Consider the following 19,202-nt stretch of genomic DNA (forward strand, 5'->3'; position numbering starts at 1 on the left):
TGACTATGCGGCGGCAGCTATGCCTGTCTCATCTGGTAAAAGGAGGAAACGTAATCAGACATTGCCATCTATTACCTCCCCTGGAATGCCTATGGCCGAGTGGATACCATTTTAAATTTCTTATGTATCTTTATGTATATGTTATAGCCGTAAAAATAAAAGAAAAACAGTACGACTGAAAATGTAATCAAATCATTGTTTTATTTTTTATTATCATACCAAAACAACACATTTTACATGTTACATCCGCATATACATGACTGCACACATGACATATCATGTTCATTACAGACACTAGGTTGTACACGGTGTTGGGAAAAATAACCTGCTGAGTACATCACATGTACATTATAAATATAGCTAACTCCTACCCTAGCCTGATGAGCACATCACATGGACACATTATAATATAGTCGACTCTTGCTCTAAACCCAACGAACACATAACACAAACATGATAATATATAGTCAGGTCAAGGCCGGAGCTGAAGGCCCCATCTCCCAGGCAGGCAGATGGTGGACACTCAGACAATGCACCAGTATCATCTCCAGAACGGGAGAGCCACATTAATTTATCACACAGGAGACATTTTGAGAGCTCTTCCCCGTTAGGAGGAACCAAGAGATACCTCTGCCCATACTAGGGGCCTGAGAGCCACATTAAATTATCACACACGAGACACTTCGGGGGGGCACTCCCCCGTTTTAATTTATCACACCAGAGACACGAGGAACTCTCCCCGTTACGAAGCTCTCTCAGGGCCTGGGAGCCAAAACACACAGAACCGCACACACCTCAAACGCACACACCTCATCGAGAGGAGGATACAGCATAAGACTGCATCACACAGGGACTCTTCACCTTCTTCTGAAGCAGACCTTCCACGGAGGCGAAGCTCCAGACGAACCATCAGCGCTGATTAGGGACTTAGACATATTCGATTTCTCACGCTTTATGACTCTGTATAACCGTTGCCACTTTACTTAATAAATCCAAGGTCCTCGTGCCGATAGACTTTATTACCTCTCCGTCTCATTTTATCTGGTCCAGTAGCTAGACAGACCGTTTTTCCCAACAATTTGGTGACCCACGACGTGATTTTTTCTGAATTGAACACGCAACTGGGAAACGAGAGACGGAGAGCGGCACGACCTCGGGACCCCGGAGCACCGGACCGGTTCCTGCAGTCTCACCTCGTGCACGCCCAACAAAAGGTAGGCAGAACCTGTTGATAAAATCCAAACTCTGCATAGTTATATAGGAATCATTAGGAGGTGAGACTGTGAGAGCGGTTCGCTACGGGATATCTCGTGGGGACGAATAGGACTGCATCCCAGTATTTCCCCATAAACCCGATTGACCCTGAACGCGTGACACATCGAATATCGGCTCGTTGCATGGTGAAAGAATACCCTCGAGACCATAGGGCCTATAAGAATCGGGCATAGTGATACAAGACTATCGATGGCCACGTAATGGATGTGTAATGGAGACACCTATGTCTTAAAGGGGGGTTAGAGTCCCCTTCTTTGTTTAGGTATTAAATAATTTCGGTGGTAAGGGGGTTAGAGTCCCCAACTATGTCTTAAGGGGGTTAGGGTCCCTCGGGTGGGATTAAAGTCCCCACCTATGTCTTAAAGGGGGGTTAGAGTCCCCTTCTTTGTTTAGGTATTAAATAATTTCGGTGGTAAGGGGGTTAGAGTCCCCAACTATGTCTTAAGGGGGTTAGGGTCCCTCGGGTGGGATTAAAGTCCCCACCTATGTCTTAAAGGGGGGTTAGAGTCCCCTTCTTTGAATGTGTATTAAATAATTCTATGTGGTAAGAAGGTTAGAGTCCTTTATCAGGGTTAGAGTCCCTTTGCAGAGGAAACGGTGCCTAGGGCATGAGTGACACACAGAGAGAATAAGATAAACTAGGCTCGTTGCGTGGTGAAAGAACACCCTCGAGGCCTAAGGCTCGCCGCCCTTGATAAGTGAATCTGAGGCGCCCGAAGAAGCACAACGATTTCTTGGCCATATATTCATTGCATATGCGGGGACTGACGGACAGACACCTGAACTGACGCAGACTAGGGATAGCAGAGACCTCTCACCCCCACCTTCACGACCAGAGAGCAAGTGCGTGTGTACGGAGTCGAGAACGAGAGTCGGCGTGGGTGGAAGAATAGGAGAGCATGGGTGAAAGAGAGAGACAGAGAGACAGTGTGTATGCGCGTGAGAGTGAGAGAAAGGCTGTGAGCGACTCCGTGTGTGCGCGTGTACGCAAGAGGTGATGTTTCTGTGTGTGCGTTTGGAGGAGACAGAATGAGAAAGGTCTGTTTAGGTGTGTGTGTGTGTGTGTGTGTGTGTGTTTGTGTGAGAGGGAGCGAGAGAGATAGCAAGGAGAGATAGCAAGGAGAGCTAAAGTCGAAGGACGATCGAGAGGGACCATTTTCCCTCTAGACAGTTGAGTAGCGATAGAGTGCGTGTTTTTCTAACAATGAACGGTTGTTTCAGGACCACGAGAAGGGGCTCTGTATGGTTTTCAGGCCCAGAGTGTAATCCCCTTTCCCATATGTGTAGTCCTCCCATTTGAGGTCCCCGTCCACCATATTTGAAGTCCTCTACTCCACCTCATGTTGTAGTTCCCCTCCCTAAAATTGTATGGAAGTTAGAACCTGTGAGGGTGTTTTGGTTCGGCCTGACGAGGCCTGTACCAATTTCGGTGGTCAGCTTCTAGTTTTGTGTATATAGAAATTTGGAAAGGGGGAGCAGTATTAAGTTATATATAATAAAGTGAAAAGTTATTTGTGAATGAAGGGACAGAAGGATCTTTTTGTGTGTGAGAGATAGTTATTAGGCCTTGTTCCATGATGGAGAGTTGAGGATGTTGCATTCCAGGCTTATCTGTTAACGGTCCTAGCTGCTGCTTGACCCTAAGGGGAGCGAGGAAGGGTGAGAGAGAGAGAACACATTTCCCCCCCCATTTGTCGACCTACACCATTCAGGCAGTACAGAGAGACACACTAACACACAGTACAGAGAAAGGAAATAGAGTGCGTTCAACTGAAAGCGTGTGGTGGCCATACGCCATAAAATACCACATATCAAAGGAATGCAGGTAGAGCTCTGTTGAGTTTTCAGGCTTTGATAAATTTGTAGTTCCCTGTCTGCCATGTTTGAAGTTCCTTGTAGTCTCTGTCCATAGGTTTCACCTGAACAACCCCTATGCTGGCCGAGAAAAGGAACTACCCATGGTTTCTCTCACACCCAGCCCCCAGAGCACACTCGCTTTCAAGGCGTTATGGCCGCACCCAACGTGGGAGGGAGACACGCAGAGAGAGAGAGAAGCCACATTCCACCCTTATCTGTTGTCTTGCACCAAACAGCACCCCGTACTGAGGAGGGAGAGAGAGCGTGTTCTCCCGAAGGAGGGAGAGAGTCACAGGGAGACACGCAGCGGATATTCACATTATGGCTAATTTGTTTTTCTTTAAGTTTAGTTTTAGTTTTGTTTTTTATTAAGGATGATGAACATCCTGACACAGTTACCATTCAGGATGAAGAACATCAAAGTTCATGAGGAGGTTATAAGGACAATAACGTTGATACTTTAATAGGACAACAGTGATGATAATCTAATGCAATTGGACTAAAGAAGGTGTTGCTATTAACTAAGTGATTCATATTATTTTCACACAGGAAAGAATAATTGAATAAATATGGATATGATAAAGAAGGAGTATAATAATAAAATAAAATAAAGTAATCTTGATAAACTGTACAAGTAGGACTACACCTATTAAAATATGGGGTGTATCTCTTTGGTCAAGGATGACAGGTGGATTGAAGCCACATCTGCTGGGAAGGGGTCCTACATGCTATGTTGTCAATTTGGATTCGGAAGTAGTGGGTTTACCTTTCAAATGCCACTACTGCTGCTGCAACACTTTAATAATTGTAACTCTGATAAATGACTTTTTGTTTTATAGTTTCCCTGAGGTGTATTCATTACGCACACACACTTGGCTGCATAGGGCAGATGGGGCTGAAGACTCTGTCTCCATCCCTCCACTTTGCGATCTATACCACCATATAGGTGGGGATTGATTGTATCCCAAGTATGGCATCCTGCAGCGAGCCAGTATGGAAGGCTGGTTAGCCAACGACGGGTAAGATCCCACCTTGACACCCGGGACGACCTAAGGCAGACACAGTCACGATTACTTGGCAGAGTCGCTGTGGGCACTGGCTCACTTGATCATGAAGTGACGAGCTGCAACAATCATGGGAAGTCCCGTCTGGGGTGTAGGGTGGAGGAGGAACAGGAGTCAGATATGTCAGCTCTGGCAGCAGAGGTGGTCTTGGAACGGGGCATGTCGCGTTTTATTTTATTTTACCTTTGTGGTATAGAAGGCCACTAACGCATGTACGTTTTTCGGTTAAGTGCATGACTTTGGAACAGCGTGGTCTCCGGCGGCTGATGGTAAACCCACCCATATTGGGCTTTGGTTTTGGACATACTGGTTTCGATTTCCCTTCCCAAAAGATTGGTTTTAGTTTGCTGATGGTTAAGGTTAGACGTTTCGACGTTGGTTGCACCAATTGCGCAAGGGGGGAGGTATTGAGGTTTTTTCTTCACCATACTTGCAAACAAACAAAAAAAAAACACAGTGTTCAACAGATGGGTAGAAGCAGTCCCATCAAAAGACCAAAGTGCGGCTACAGTAATCAAGTTTTGGACTAGAGCAGTCATGACAAGGTTTGGAATTCCGTCAGAAATAAGCTCAGACAAAATGTTTATTCAGAGAACACTCAAACAAGTGATTCAACATTTGCATGTCAAATAAAGACTAGATTACGCCCCAATCCTCAACCACAAGGTATGGTGGAGAGAGGAATGGGACGCTTGAGACAAAGATTAACAAAGTTAAATTAGAGTACTAAATTAAAGGACTAATGCACTACGACTGACACTAATGAGTTATCGCATGAAAACTAACAGAACGACGCATCTAACCCCGCATGAAATGCTTAAGGGTCGACCCATGCCTTCACTTAACATTTGAGGGTCCCAAAAGGGACTTCCATTAGAGTAATTAGAAATAGAATTAAGGAAAATATGTTTGAACATCTAACTGTTGTACATAAGTTTGTAATTCCAGCAAGAGAAACACAAAGTTCCAGGGCCAGAGGAGGAGCCAGATGCAGACACGCCCGGAGCCGACGAACTACCCAAGAATGATGCAATCAAATTTTGGCAGGGTTTGAATCAGTCCTGTTTTGGTGGTCCACTATTAACAAAAATGTTGATTGGATAAATAATATATACTATAATCAGCAACGTTTTGTCAATTTTTCCACGGATAAGGTCAAGGGACTATATAGATATAGATATGCTATTGGCAGAGCACGGAGGGGTGTGTGGGATGATGAAGATGACATGTTGTACTTTTATCCCCAATAACACAGCACCGGATGGGTCGGTGGCCAGGGTGCTGGCAGGGTTACAGTCCCTCAGATTAGAGTTGGCAGAGAGCTCCGGCATTAATGACCCCTTCACAGGATGGATGGAGAGCCCAATGAGCGATGGGCGCTACAGGTGCAGCAGGTGCCATCCAAGCTTACCTGGGGATCGAGTATACACCGGAGAGTTTGGACGAGGGACCGCCAGAGGGGCCCGACCTGATCCGGCTGGAGAACAAGATGGAGCTCGGGGATACACACGGGCGAGATTCCAGGGGCCTTGATTGCCCGTTTATCAGATGAGGTCCTGAGCGCAGTTGAATAAAAGGGTCTAATGCTCAGGTGGCGCCTTGCGTCCACCTGCCCGTGATGACGCTCAGGACTATTCCGTGGTTTCAGTTGTTCCCGTGCCCCGGGCCTACCCCGAATACCCCATGCGTGTGATTGCTTATTGTTACACGACCAGCTAACTCCTCCTCACATCCTTAGTGTGTGGTCATCTAGGGATGGGTTGAGGGGGATTGCCATTCGTTGTTTACCTCATATCTTTCTGATATTATTATTATTATTTAGGGACACGTTTCAGGGTTGCATTTCTTTCCTGTGATTGTTATTGTGTAGTGTTTGTGTGATTGTTGCATTTTTGTTATATTGTTATTGTTTACTGTTAGTCTTATTGCTGCTTTTTGCTGATACTGTTTTTGTTTGGAGTTTGTTTTATTGTTGCATTTTGTTGTTGTTGTTATGGTTTGGTGTTGGTTTTGTTGTGTATCATCTGCTGCCAGTATTGTTGGTATTGTCTGCTCGCAATGTAAGGCCGGGGTGGATGCCACCCCCTAGGTGGGGTGTGTATGGCATACCCATGTCTGAAGCATGGGTAGCGTTTCTCCCACGTGGTTCCCCATACGCCCGGTCCAGCGAGTTGTTTTAGTCCCATGCTCATGGTTGTTTGTTTTTATGGTCATTTTGCCTTCTTTCTGTTATTTCTAATGGTGTTATAATGGTAGTCCCGTGCTGGAGTCCTATCCCTCGTACCCCAAATGAGTAAAAGTCGTCTTGCGACGACTTGAGGGGGATATGTTGGGAAAAATAACCTGCTGAGTACATCACATGTACATTATAAATATAGCTAACTCCTACCCTAGCCTGATGAGCACATCACATGGACACATTATAATATAGTCGACTCTTGCTCTAAACCCAACGAACACATAACACAAACATGATAATATATAGTCAGGTCAAGGCCGGAGCTGAAGGCCCCATCTCCCAGGCAGGCAGATGGTGGACACTCAGACAATGCACCAGTATCATCTCCAGAACGGGAGAGCCACATTAATTTATCACACAGGAGACATTTTGAGAGCTCTTCCCCGTTAGGAGGAACCAAGAGATACCTCTGCCCATACTAGGGGCCTGAGAGCCACATTAAATTATCACACACGAGACACTTCGGGGGGGCACTCCCCCGTTTTAATTTATCACACCAGAGACACGAGGAACTCTCCCCGTTACGAAGCTCTCTCAGGGCCTGGGAGCCAAAACACACAGAACCGCACACACCTCAAACGCACACACCTCATCGAGAGGAGGATACAGCATAAGACTGCATCACACAGGGACTCTTCACCTTCTTCTGAAGCAGACCTTCCACGGAGGCGAAGCTCCAGACGAACCATCAGCGCTGATTAGGGACTTAGACATATTCGATTTCTCACGCTTTATGACTCTGTATAACCGTTGCCACTTTACTTAATAAATCCAAGGTCCTCGTGCCGATAGACTTTATTACCTCTCCGTCTCATTTTATCTGGTCCAGTAGCTAGACAGACCGTTTTTCCCAACAACGGCCAACAAAGTCATAAACCTTTTCATCATTACGGGGTAGATTATCTCCGTACATTTTCAAAAACTTTTGATAGGATACACCTTTTTGCATATTAAACAAGAAAAAAACACAATGGTGCCCACATGCGGTACTTGATGGATCTTGGACCTGTTGTGTAGAATGAACTACATCTATACAGTGCTGATCGAGAAAACGCTGTATGGTCTCAGGAAACTCAGAGTATGAGGGAGGGTTGCCGTAGGAGTCGAAAAAGTATCCCTGGCTCTCAGCCGTAATATATATAGCTAGCCAATGGGCACCGGCCATGTGTGAAGGTTCGGTGTTGATCACCAGCATTGCAGGCCTCTGACGAATTTCCCGGGGTAGATGATTACATGGTAACGCACCAAGAAAATAAGCCATGTGTGCCATTTTCTGACACACTGCTGTCAGCTCTATAGTATTCATATCGCAACGTCTTTTCAGTAATAGTCCAACAACACCTGCCGTCTATTTGATATCTCTATAACAGAATCATAAACTGCATAACATATCAAATTGACCGTTGTAGCCAGCGCTGCTCTGAATCGTGCTTCTAGCCTCACATTCCCTGTTCGGACTAGCGATACATGTTGTGCACAACATGTATCGTCCGCCTCAAGGTTGAAACAAAATAATGCATACCCATCTCCGAATTCCTTATGATTAATAGCTATTTCTCTATCTTTGAGCTGACGACCTGTAGCCTGAATGAGTTGAAAATATTCTCGGGTATAGAGACCATTTCTAAAGTCAGGCTGAAAGGGTTTAGCAGGATAGGCCTGACCGTCGCAGTATAGGGATAAAAACTCAATGCCGAAATGCTGGAAACTGAAAGGATTCCTGGCATAACTCCCTGTGAATGCTTCGTTATTCACAAAACCTATAATAACCATCTTGGGTATTTGTCCTAGAAATAGATTATCCTGTGTGCATATTCTGCTACCAGCAGCGATGGATACATTCTTTAGACACACTCTATCAACAGGGTATTTGACGTTAGCTTGGTTTAACGCACGGGCATGGGCCAGCTTGATGCCTGGTGCTATAGATACCTTTTTATTGAAAACATTTGCAGACACTATAGATACACGGTATTCCACAGCACCATCGGACATCAGACAGAAATCATTTTTTGCTCTAATGAATCTCATGCGTAGATCAACTCCGTTAATCAACAGTTTCTCCTGAAAAAACATATCGACGTGTATAGGGGATATCAGTTGAACTATACGACTTCGACCCGTATATTCGCTCCTAGTCGTTAAGCCTAGATTGAGGCCTCCAGGAAGAATATCGTCCATATGACCGTGGGTGTCTTTCTGGAATAGACCACAGCCAAATTGGGTGTCTAATGTCCCGTTTCCATAGTTTAGCAAGCATTCTATAATGCTTGACCCCTGCTGTTTGGGCGTAGATGCAGCATGGGCTATGTTGGTCATAATGTCGCCTATAATATGTTTAGCAGCAGTCTTCAGATGAGGCTTTGCTATGCTAACCCCTCGCCTAAATAACGGAATAGCCATTCTAAAGAGGCTGCGGAACATCCCTCCGATGCCGGCTCCATATTGTGTGCTGCTACCCTCATAGCCAGGTAGCCCACTCCCTGCTTGGTTTAAATAATACTGAACATATTTGTTCTCGTCGTAAGGCGGTCTATACCCCCTCATCCCTAGATAGAGCTATGAATTCTACTGTTTTACAGGTCTAAAATGCAGCTTGAGTATCACTTTACCATATGTGAATTTTATATTTGTATTCTGGTCAGACTTTAGATCAATTTCAATATCTCCAAGAGGGTCTCGGGCTACGTGTACGTAATGCGGCTTGTCGAACATGTGAATGCAGTGTCTCCTGCTGGTGTCGGTTATATTAATACTCCTTAGCAGGGGGACATAACCAGGCGCGTATCAGACGCGGGGGATGAGTACGATGCATCCCCCTCACTTCTATTGGAAGGCCATTCCATCCCCTCCACTTTTGTTCGTCAAATCCTCACAAAAATCAGCTTTTCTAATAAAAAATAGTAAACGTTCGCCTGTTGTATGCAATTTAAAATGGTTGCTATGATTGCATCCCTCTGTATCAAATTATCACTCTGTAAATCCCAGCGCTACAATTGACGTTACGTAGACTAAACAGCTTGCGCAGCCTGCAGAAAGCGCTGGCAGCGGTGCTCCCGAGACCCGACTGCCTGAGAGCTCAGCGCGGTGACCGCGGTCATTCAAGCAGTTTCTCACAGATTGCTGTGCCTAACTGTTCGTGCTGCATACTGACTTGACGCCTTCAATGAAAAGGTAGAATTGAATCACTGTTTTAGATCAGTGTTCAGATCTTGTGTTCAGATCTTACATCATAATTCAGATCTTTGTAGAACATAATATCTGAAAACGTGCCCAAACAAATTCTTGCACTGGCTTAACATGGCTATAGCCTACTACATGATATGCACACTGTATGGCTTACTGGGTTATATAAAGGTTTTTGTACAGTATATCCACTGTAGAATGCAATATTGACACATCTGTCAGAGCAGTATCCTGTTACTTAGAATTATATCAGACACGTTTTATTTTCAGTTACTGTATAATCAGTAAGACCACACCATAAACACAGAAGCCCAACATTATACATAGATCATAGATAGGTCTCAGCATGAAATGGAGAACATTTGAAGTTGAACTTGACCACTGGTTTGACAGCCTGCACTCTGTGTGTCACTACATAATAACATCACTACATACAAGTAACAAATGCTCTAGCCAAATGTCATTAGAGCTACAGTTATTGAACATTCATGCAACAGCCTCAAGTGGCTTTACAAATGTGTTTTGTCTCTGCTCATTATGACAAACTAATTGTTCTGCAATCATTTTCCTGTCCAACAGATCCAGCTTGTGCTTTTGAACATAACACACGGTTACACTGTTGAGACATGTTTGTGTCATTGTACTTCGCATCCATGTTTTCAGCCTTCAGAGGTGAAGCTCCTTTCAGCTTTATCACACAGTGTGTGTGTGTGTGTGTGTGTGTGTGTGTGTGTGTGTGTGTGTGTGTGTGTGTGTGTGTGTGTGTGTGTGTGTGTGTGTGTGTGTGTGTGTGTGTGTGCGTGTATCAAACAAACACACAATGAGTCATACACACACACACACACAGTGTATCTGCTCGCATTTCTTCCATTTTGTAGGCCTAGATGTATGTAAAAGTTCATATAATTGATCATCGCTATTTGGAATGATTATTTCTTCGCCTATTCCAGAACACCCCCACTTTTGGAAAGCTTGATACGCCCCTGGACATAACTATCTCCGACCAACTGATAGTCGACAATGTCGCTATATATGAACATGTTGTAACACCCCCCGTGAATATCGGTGGGATGGGGGGCGTATGCTGCATACATTTTATGGGCTGGTAGCTTGACCCCTGCATCGAAACCCAGCATGGCTGCCAGTTTTCCTCTAAAGACGAGCGATAGGTGATCGTCTCCTTCTACATATATGCGGTTTCTAATACCTTCATGATGTAGTATAACGCTACCGCCAGTATCATATTTGGCCAAAGTCTTGTTGATTTGTAGTAATAACGATCCGATACTATCATAAAGCCCACCAACTAATAGACATGATGTCCTATGACCCGTTTTACCATTGGCAACGGTCATAGTAGCGTCCTCGGTAGGAAAACTATGCCAGCTGCATGGGTACTGAGCTTCAATCAGGCCTACTTCATAGGGCTGCTTGGTGTGTATAGATTTTGCTAATTTAGTTCTAAAATTCCATATCTTATTTTGTGGGTAGATCCCCAGCGATGCATTACTCGCCAGAGTCACATAGAAACCCCCAGACCCCTCCTTATCCATAGTACACTCTGGCTATACTGGGTTGTATGTCTCTTTACGCGTCGACTAGTGTCTTTTCAGAAACCCATGAATTGAAGGCATCCGGCCATCCCAACCATTTGACATATAATAGATTCTTAGACCGCGCCCTTTTTCTATCTATAATCTTTTCTATTTTATACACTTTGTTTTTAGACACTCTAACTTTTTGTAGCTCTTTTTCATAAAATGTTCCCTGGACGGGGGCGTCTGCATAGTCATGCAGCTTGTAGACTGGAGGATACCTCGCTATGCGCTGTGATATTACAAAATATTCATCTGTAAATGTCTGCTCATATCCTTTTCGAAATGTAGCTCTGGCTTTTGAAATTCTAACCGTGTCACCAACATCATATCTAAACACCACCAACGGCTCTTGAGTGGTTTTGTATAGTGTATTAAACACCATTTTCTCATTATTTTTACCAACACTGACCGGTGTCATTTTTATCGATCTATGGTATGAATGGTTATAAGCATGGACCATATCCTGTAGTTTATCCACATATCGTCTGGAATTGGCTGCTGTTAAATATCTCCACATGCTGGTTTTCAGAGTCCTGTTGAAGCGCTCCACTATACAGGCCTTGGTTTCGTTAGATGTAGAGAAATGTTTGACGTTGTACCGCTCCATCAAACGCTGAAAGATCTTGTTATAAAATTCTTTACCAGCGTCAGTCTGCAATTTATCGGGGATACGCCCTTCGCTGAAAATATCACCAAAAGCTTTAGCGACGTCGATAGCCCTCTTGGACGGTAATGGACGAACCCATGCATGTTTTGAGAATACATCGATGCATGTCAACAGAAAATGCACACCATCATTTTCGGGTGCGTACTCTGACATATCCACTAAATCAGCCTGGAACTGTCTATCTACCCCACTAACCAATACTCTATTTCTGCGGAAATGTATCGGTGCAGGTACATGCAGAGTGTAGGGATCCTGCTTCAGCAGCCATTTCTTGATATATTTTAGAGGAGGTACTGCACCCTCACTATGCGCGAGGGCTGTTCGTAGTTTATTGATACCTCCGTAACCCCCTGGTCCAGCGGGGTCATAATAAGTCTTATGCATCAGTTTATCCATGTCGTATGACTGTGACAAAAAACGAATACTGAAACACTGATCAGAGTTATCCATCCTTTTATTTAAAATGTCTGGCCACTCGAAACAATGCTCAGATATAGTTTACAGGCAGTTTTATTTTTCTGCACCATTTTACAAGACATCATGCGAGCAGTTCTAATACCCTCTGCGTTTGAGGGATTATTCAACTTCAAGACATCCGATACAAAAGCACATATACACATGACATGTCCGACGGTAAAACAGTCCCCATCTGGGAAATGGGTAAATATTTCAGCTAACATTTGATCAGTAGGTTTATCATACAAGAATTTCATGACCAGATCATTCCAATCCTTATACATACATTTGATATGAGCATTATGATGGACAAACGTATCATTATCTATGGCAGCATACATCAAAACGGCTAGTCTATCTGATACATACTTGCTATCCGCATCATATGCATAAGAAAACAACACCCCCATTCAGGAGCGGAGTGGGGCACTAATAGCCACCGGGAGAATCCTCCCCGGTCCGGCCCCACCCCCCTGCAACACCGTTTATTTATATATTTTTTCAGTAATAAAAAAAAAAATTGGTAAAAATGAATGATATAATTATAATTAAGAAATTAAAAATGGGTAAAATAGGTCACAGTTCTGCTCTGTGCGGAAGAGAATTGGCGCTCCGAGAATTGGCGCACTTCCTTACAAGACCAGTAACCATAGCAACGCCGGTAAACAAAAGCACTCCGGATGGCCGTAGTGCTCCCCGCACTACAGCCATCCGGAGGCGCAGAGCTTTTGGCCGTGATATTATCTATAAAATTATATTATACTATTATATAACATAGAACGTTATAAGACGCTGTCACCTAGTGTGAGAGGAGAGTTGACGGAGTGACCTAGTTTCAAAGTTTATACCATTTATGCTCGTAATACCGGTGTAACGTGTTGACATGACTAGACGACTACTACTACATGTTCCAAATCTGTTAACGTATTCTCCATCCATTAAAAGAGAAAGATCAGTTAAGTCATTAATTCGTCTGAAATATACCAGCCAGCACATACACATTTGACTAGCAGCTTGTGCTAGCAATAACGTCAATGGTGGCTAATTCACCTGCACAACTCTTTAATGCCTGATTTCAGCACTTAGATGCATCCCCCTCCAGCATCCGCTTCTTCTTTATTCTGGCCTTTCAGCCCCTCCTTTCTCTTTTCTCTTCTTGCCTTCCATGAGTGCCACAACAAGCAAAAGCAAGCAACCACGAACTTGCTCGCCTTCTCTGTCTGACGCGTCTTTAGGGCTATCCCCCTACATTTCCGAAAATGGACTTGACCTGCAAGCTGTTTATTGGATAAACGCATTTCCCAATCCCAGGAGTCTTTGCTCCATTACGTCAATTCAAGAACAAACATATTAAAGTAAACTGTAGTTCGTATTATTTATTCATGGCCATGAAAGTTCTGTAACGCCTGAATAATGAAGAATTAAATGAAGTAAAAAAAAATAATATAAAAAAAAAACCATGAATGAGACATAGAGAGTAAGCAAGTGGTATAAATATTGGTTGGATGTTCTTGAGACATATATTGTTTATTTCGGGGATTTTCACGGCGTCTTGGCGGGGAATAAATTATGCTCATGGCCGGCTTGCAGACGCCTCGCAGCCGCTCCACTGTGGGCCGGTCCAACTGTCTTCGCAGGCCGCTACACAATTGTGGGCCGGTCCACCTGAACTCGCTGGCCGGCCGGCCGGCCGACCGGGAAATCTCCCGATCGTCCCGACGGCCACTCCGCCTCTGCCCCCATTATAAACGACGCTTGACACCAGGCCTTGTATTACCTAATGACAATGTATTACGCCACATTTGTGTGGCTTCATATATCAAAAGCAGATTTTCATCAGGCACACCTTCGCTGGTTATTAAATCCAGTTTTTCGGTATCATAGGTGTTGCCCAATAAATCACATAGAAAATAATCGACCACACCATAGATTTTTCCTGGGGACACAGTCAACCCTATAGTCTTCTTTAAAACAGTTTCTAAAAGTAGCAGGAATGGGGGTCTATCCAATATATCACATATGGTATCGTAATGGGATTCATAGTGATGATGTTTCGATCCATGCATGCAGCAATGGCGTCGTTGACTTGGGCAATCACTTTGGCACCCCCAGCAGTCCGCTTGCTTCTGATGTGTGATGATGGCTACCACGCAGATAACAGTGGTATATCGCAGAACACCCAGCGCCGCAGGGTTTAAATGGATCTGTGTTGATACAGGCCATCCGTCATCTCTCATAGCAGTGTCCACCTCCAGCTCACTGTCCTCTCCGATGTGTAGGAAGGACAGATTCAATCCGGCCAGATAGATGGCATACTCCTGAAGCCAGTGTTGTACGGGTTGTACGGCCTTTAAATCACCAGTCTCCATAGCCACGCCCCCACTTTGTACATGTTCATCATTGACCTGTGCTGCATAGCGTATCAGAATATATCATTAGAATATGAACAGAAAAACAAATAAAAACACACATATCATGCCTAACCTATTTAAAACACACTTAATCCTACTAACATGTAGCCCGCTTTCTTATACCTCTAAGACATTTTCTAATGGTAACATAGCCCTAAACATACTCAAACACACCATATACCCCCTCATCAGCACCAGTCGGCTCAAACAGACGCATTCTGTATTCATCAGATGTGCACCCTGGCTCTTCATTCGTCTTAACCAATGAATCAATCTCTGCAAAAATTGCACGTAGTGTTGACAAATCAGCCCGCTGTATGAAAAAGACATTATCAAAATAATCAGCAGCTTTTAAAACACTGGTGCGTAGAGGAGAGCTACCGATGCAATCATAGCACTGTGGTAGCTCGTCTGTATCAACACCGCGTCTGAAAAAAATGAACTCCTGCGGTCTCTTCGTATGATGGTTTGCATCCATGCGATGAATCCTCGATTCATGCTGAAAAGTCCAATGGAATACATGGGTTACATGCCAAGTGCCCCTGACACCGTCAAGCATGGGGCATAAAATCTCAAAGAAAAAATTCCACTCATGAACGTTCAACCGCCACTCTGTAGCACAATCTTTAACTTTCAAAATGATCCATCCATCGACCCATGATATTACGTACTCCAAGCCGTATTCGCCAACGTGTGTGAATGAATCCCCAACAGTCCGGTCTCTCAAGCCTGAAACAGGCCTCGTCTTTTTGAGCGGAGCATTTAGCAGTGCCGCATCTCCATACCTATTGACATAGTTAGACACAGGTGTACTAAAGCCGGACATACCCTCAGACAACTGGCTTTCACCGTCCACAATGCTCGATGCAGAGTAGTCCTTGGCGGGAGAAGACAGGGGCGAGGGTCCCTATACATCCATTTAGTGCTGTTTGATCCTTGGGTATCTTCTGATGAGCAGTCCATGTTGAACGAAAAGAACACTGACGACAATCTGTTGAATGCTATGACCCTACAGCAGGCGTCTCACCCCTTTTTAAACTATTTGAGATACACACCCACAATACAAGCTCACATGCCCCTATTTGCTCACACAATGCCCTTACAGATCCCAGCACCCTGCGCCCCCTACAGGCGCAACGCAGACATAACAACACAAAGGGGTCTATGTATTATGACAAGTCATAAACACCCCACCACCCCACCACCCCCCCTCCCCCCAACCGGAAGTTGCTATTTTCAGAAACCTCCCCAGGTGGTGTTTATTATATACTACTCAGGGAGTATATAAGGAATATTAATGTTGTTTTTGATGGTGTTTTTTCTGGAACGAGTATTCGAATATTCGCTCGTAAAAACCAACGAGTATTCGAAGCCTGAAAAATGGCATTCGGGCCAGCCCTATGAAGATCCTATTCGAACAATAAAAGTTGAAAACCACAGTTTGTGTTTTGGCTTGTTTTGCAAAACGGCGTTGGAAACACCAGGGTATTGGCTCGGGATATGTAGGCCTAATACTAATACACACAGGACAAAGAACAGTGTTGGCAATTTAACACTTATCTTGACTTCAACAAAGTTTACCAGACAAACAATGCCAGACTGTGAAGGGGGTACGAAATGAAACGAGGTACTGAGCATCAGCCTTTTGAAGACGAGCAAGGGCTGCTGGTAGCATATGTTATGCTGCATTAAAAAAAGAAGAAAAATACAAGCACCCAGAGAAGAATTGCATCTGCCAAATCCTGACCACCAGTAAACACAAGCGAAGGACCAATGTAGACTTCACTCATTACAACATCATAAGAAAATTGTCCGCAAATAAAATCCCCTTCAGTTTAGGATAATCACACAGGTTATGCGAGAACATATTTATGTCAGGATAGGCCTACCGGGCTCCAAGTCGTCACATATCTCAATCAGACAAAACCCACTATAACCACATTGGCATAGCAATCGCACCGTGTGTAGCTGCTACTAGCTGCAATCTATATATACAATGCATACTAACTGGAGCACCAACCAGAATCAGATCAAAATCGCTTAGGACCGTGGGTAACCTTTGGCCAGGTCATCACGATTCACGAGCAAACAGAACCAGCAGCAAAGTTTACGTAAACCAATTTCTTACCTTATGTGGCCCTCCACATGCAGGCTAGATGACGTATCCATATCGATATCCAGTGTCACAAACATGCTTTTTATAGGAAGCAAAAGGACCGGCTATTTTCTGAATAAAAATATCAATTTTGGCTGTCTGTCTTGAAACTTCTCCAGTGCGTTCACACCAAACGCAACGGGACAACAAGATCCCATACAAAGTGAACGTATGGACGCTTATCGGGCGAATTTTTTTGATTTGTCGCGCCACACTTTCGCCGTGCACAGGCGAGCGCGTTCACGAGGATTTGTGGCGCGACAAATTTAAACTTTGATACGAATTTCGCGTGATGACAGCCAATCAGCGTTCAACAGAGTGGCCACTGAGTGACATGTGTAACGTAACAGCCAATCAGCGTTCAACCGTCAAACTCAGCGCAGTGCAGTCCGGGGTGTACTGCAGCATGGAGGAGAAAGTGATTGTTGCCGTTTGCGACTCTCGGAGCTCTATATATAATAGTATATAATATAATATAATATAATTGTATATATAATATCACGGCCAAAAGCTCTGTGTGCCTCCGGATGGCCGTAGCGCGGGGAGCTCATAGGGATTGGGCTTCTCGGGAGTCGGGGTTTGTTTACTGGCGTTGCTATGGGTTCCGGTCTTGTGTGTTCCAACGGTTTATTAGGTAGGCCTATCTAATAAATGATGTCTTCGAGCGCGCCTATCGCATGATTTTAGACTCGACGATTTCGGTTTAGTATGTGGGGATTTTTTCAGTCGCAATTGGTTTGCACATTTTTAAAACTGATGGGGACAAAATTCGTATTTCAAATAGTGGGGGGGACATGTCCCCCCCGTAATCGACGCCTATGGTCTTGAGAGAAGAAGGCATATACTCGGTCTTTCCATTTACTTGTGTACGAATGGACAGATGGCTGTTGGCCAATAGGTGGTTCTTTTGATTCTTGTAAACTACAGGAATTAAAAGAAACAATAACATCTGGACCAGATCCGAAATGGGATTTTCATTACACACAGAATTGTTTAGATGCATGGATTCGCACGGCAAAACGACACCCAATACCGAAACCAGCTAAACAAGACTTAACTCCAGAAATCGCGTCTAACATTTTCAAAAAAACGATGCAAATCAACCCAGATTGGCCAGAAGTGTATAGAACAGCTCTGTTGAACATAACAGCAACTAGTAATGCAGAACATGTTGATAAACTAATGACTGAAATAAAGTTAACAGCCGCAGAAGTAGACGCTATTAAAACAGCCCAAAACAACATAAAAGACAAAACCGTCCTCGCTACACTTTGTGTATGGAGCCAACGTCAACTCGTTATAGACCTAAACAGATTGCAGAAACTAGCGCGTAAAGTAGGACTTTCCGTTAACCAAGACTGTACAGGATTGTTTCCCAAACTGCCGACAGATAACGGACTAGACGACACCGAACTCGCCGCAATAGCAATCGCAACCCGAAAATCCAAAGAATCGAATCAACTCAGTGCTTCAGGTACAGCGTCTAGCGCTGCACCAACAATACCCATTACAACCTCCTCACAGTCGTGTCAAATTGAGCAATGCCCGAATATAACAATAGGTGACACCGCGATATTGAAACCTTGGTCACCAAGTGAAGTGCAATCAATGGCCAAAGATGCTCCAGATCCCCTTCGCGCGCCAACACCTTTTTTACATTGGTTGAATCAAATGTGTACAATTTAAAGTCCATTACCAGGAGACGTGTTAATCATTCTAAAATTGGTATACGGTTCAAAATGGGAGTTTGTTTGAGAATTGTTTCATGTCCTTCAAAGAGCCGAATAGGGATCAGAAGAAAGGGGAAACAACATCTCCCTAGACATTTGGTTGGACACAGTCTGTGAAAGAGTGGTTAAAGCCGAAGCATCAAGTCAAGCTGACTTTTCCATTGTTACTCAGACCATACAGAAACCAGATGAAGCCCCCGTAGAATTTTCTCAACGTTTTAGACACATATGGGAGGAAAGCGCTGGAATAAAAATTGACTCAAATATGATGTTTACTGTACAAACGTTTATAAACTGCCTTAACCCACAAACTCGCTCTCTTCTCATTCTAACTGATTTGCCATGGCAGGAAAAAACACTAACTCAACTAACCACACAATTGGCTAATATGGAACGCTTAGGCATGTTTAAAGATAAAAAGAAAACTAACCAAAGTAACCATCAAGCAGGAATGTTTCTACAGCACAACTACAAAGAACGGAACAAAAGACAGTTCCAAAAACAGACCCAGGAGCACAGAGAACGTACTAATGAGAACGGCCGAGACCAACACGATTTTAATTC

At 44.1% G+C, this 19,202-nt stretch overlaps 1 long non-coding RNA gene across 1 annotated transcript; it reads left to right on the forward strand.

Annotated features, from left to right (window-relative positions):
• Window positions 1-9,218: 9,218 nt before the first annotated feature.
• On the forward strand, window positions 9,219-10,465 carry LOC132453398 (uncharacterized). The gene is made up of 2 exons (XR_009524698.1): window positions 9,219-9,625; window positions 9,846-10,465. It is a non-coding gene; the product is annotated as an uncharacterized LOC132453398 (long non-coding RNA).
• Window positions 10,466-19,202: the final 8,737 nt, after the last annotated feature.

The sequence above is a fragment of the Gadus macrocephalus genome, chromosome 3 (genome assembly GCF_031168955.1).
Source record: "Gadus macrocephalus chromosome 3, ASM3116895v1".
NCBI lineage: Eukaryota > Metazoa > Chordata > Actinopteri > Gadiformes > Gadidae > Gadus > Gadus macrocephalus.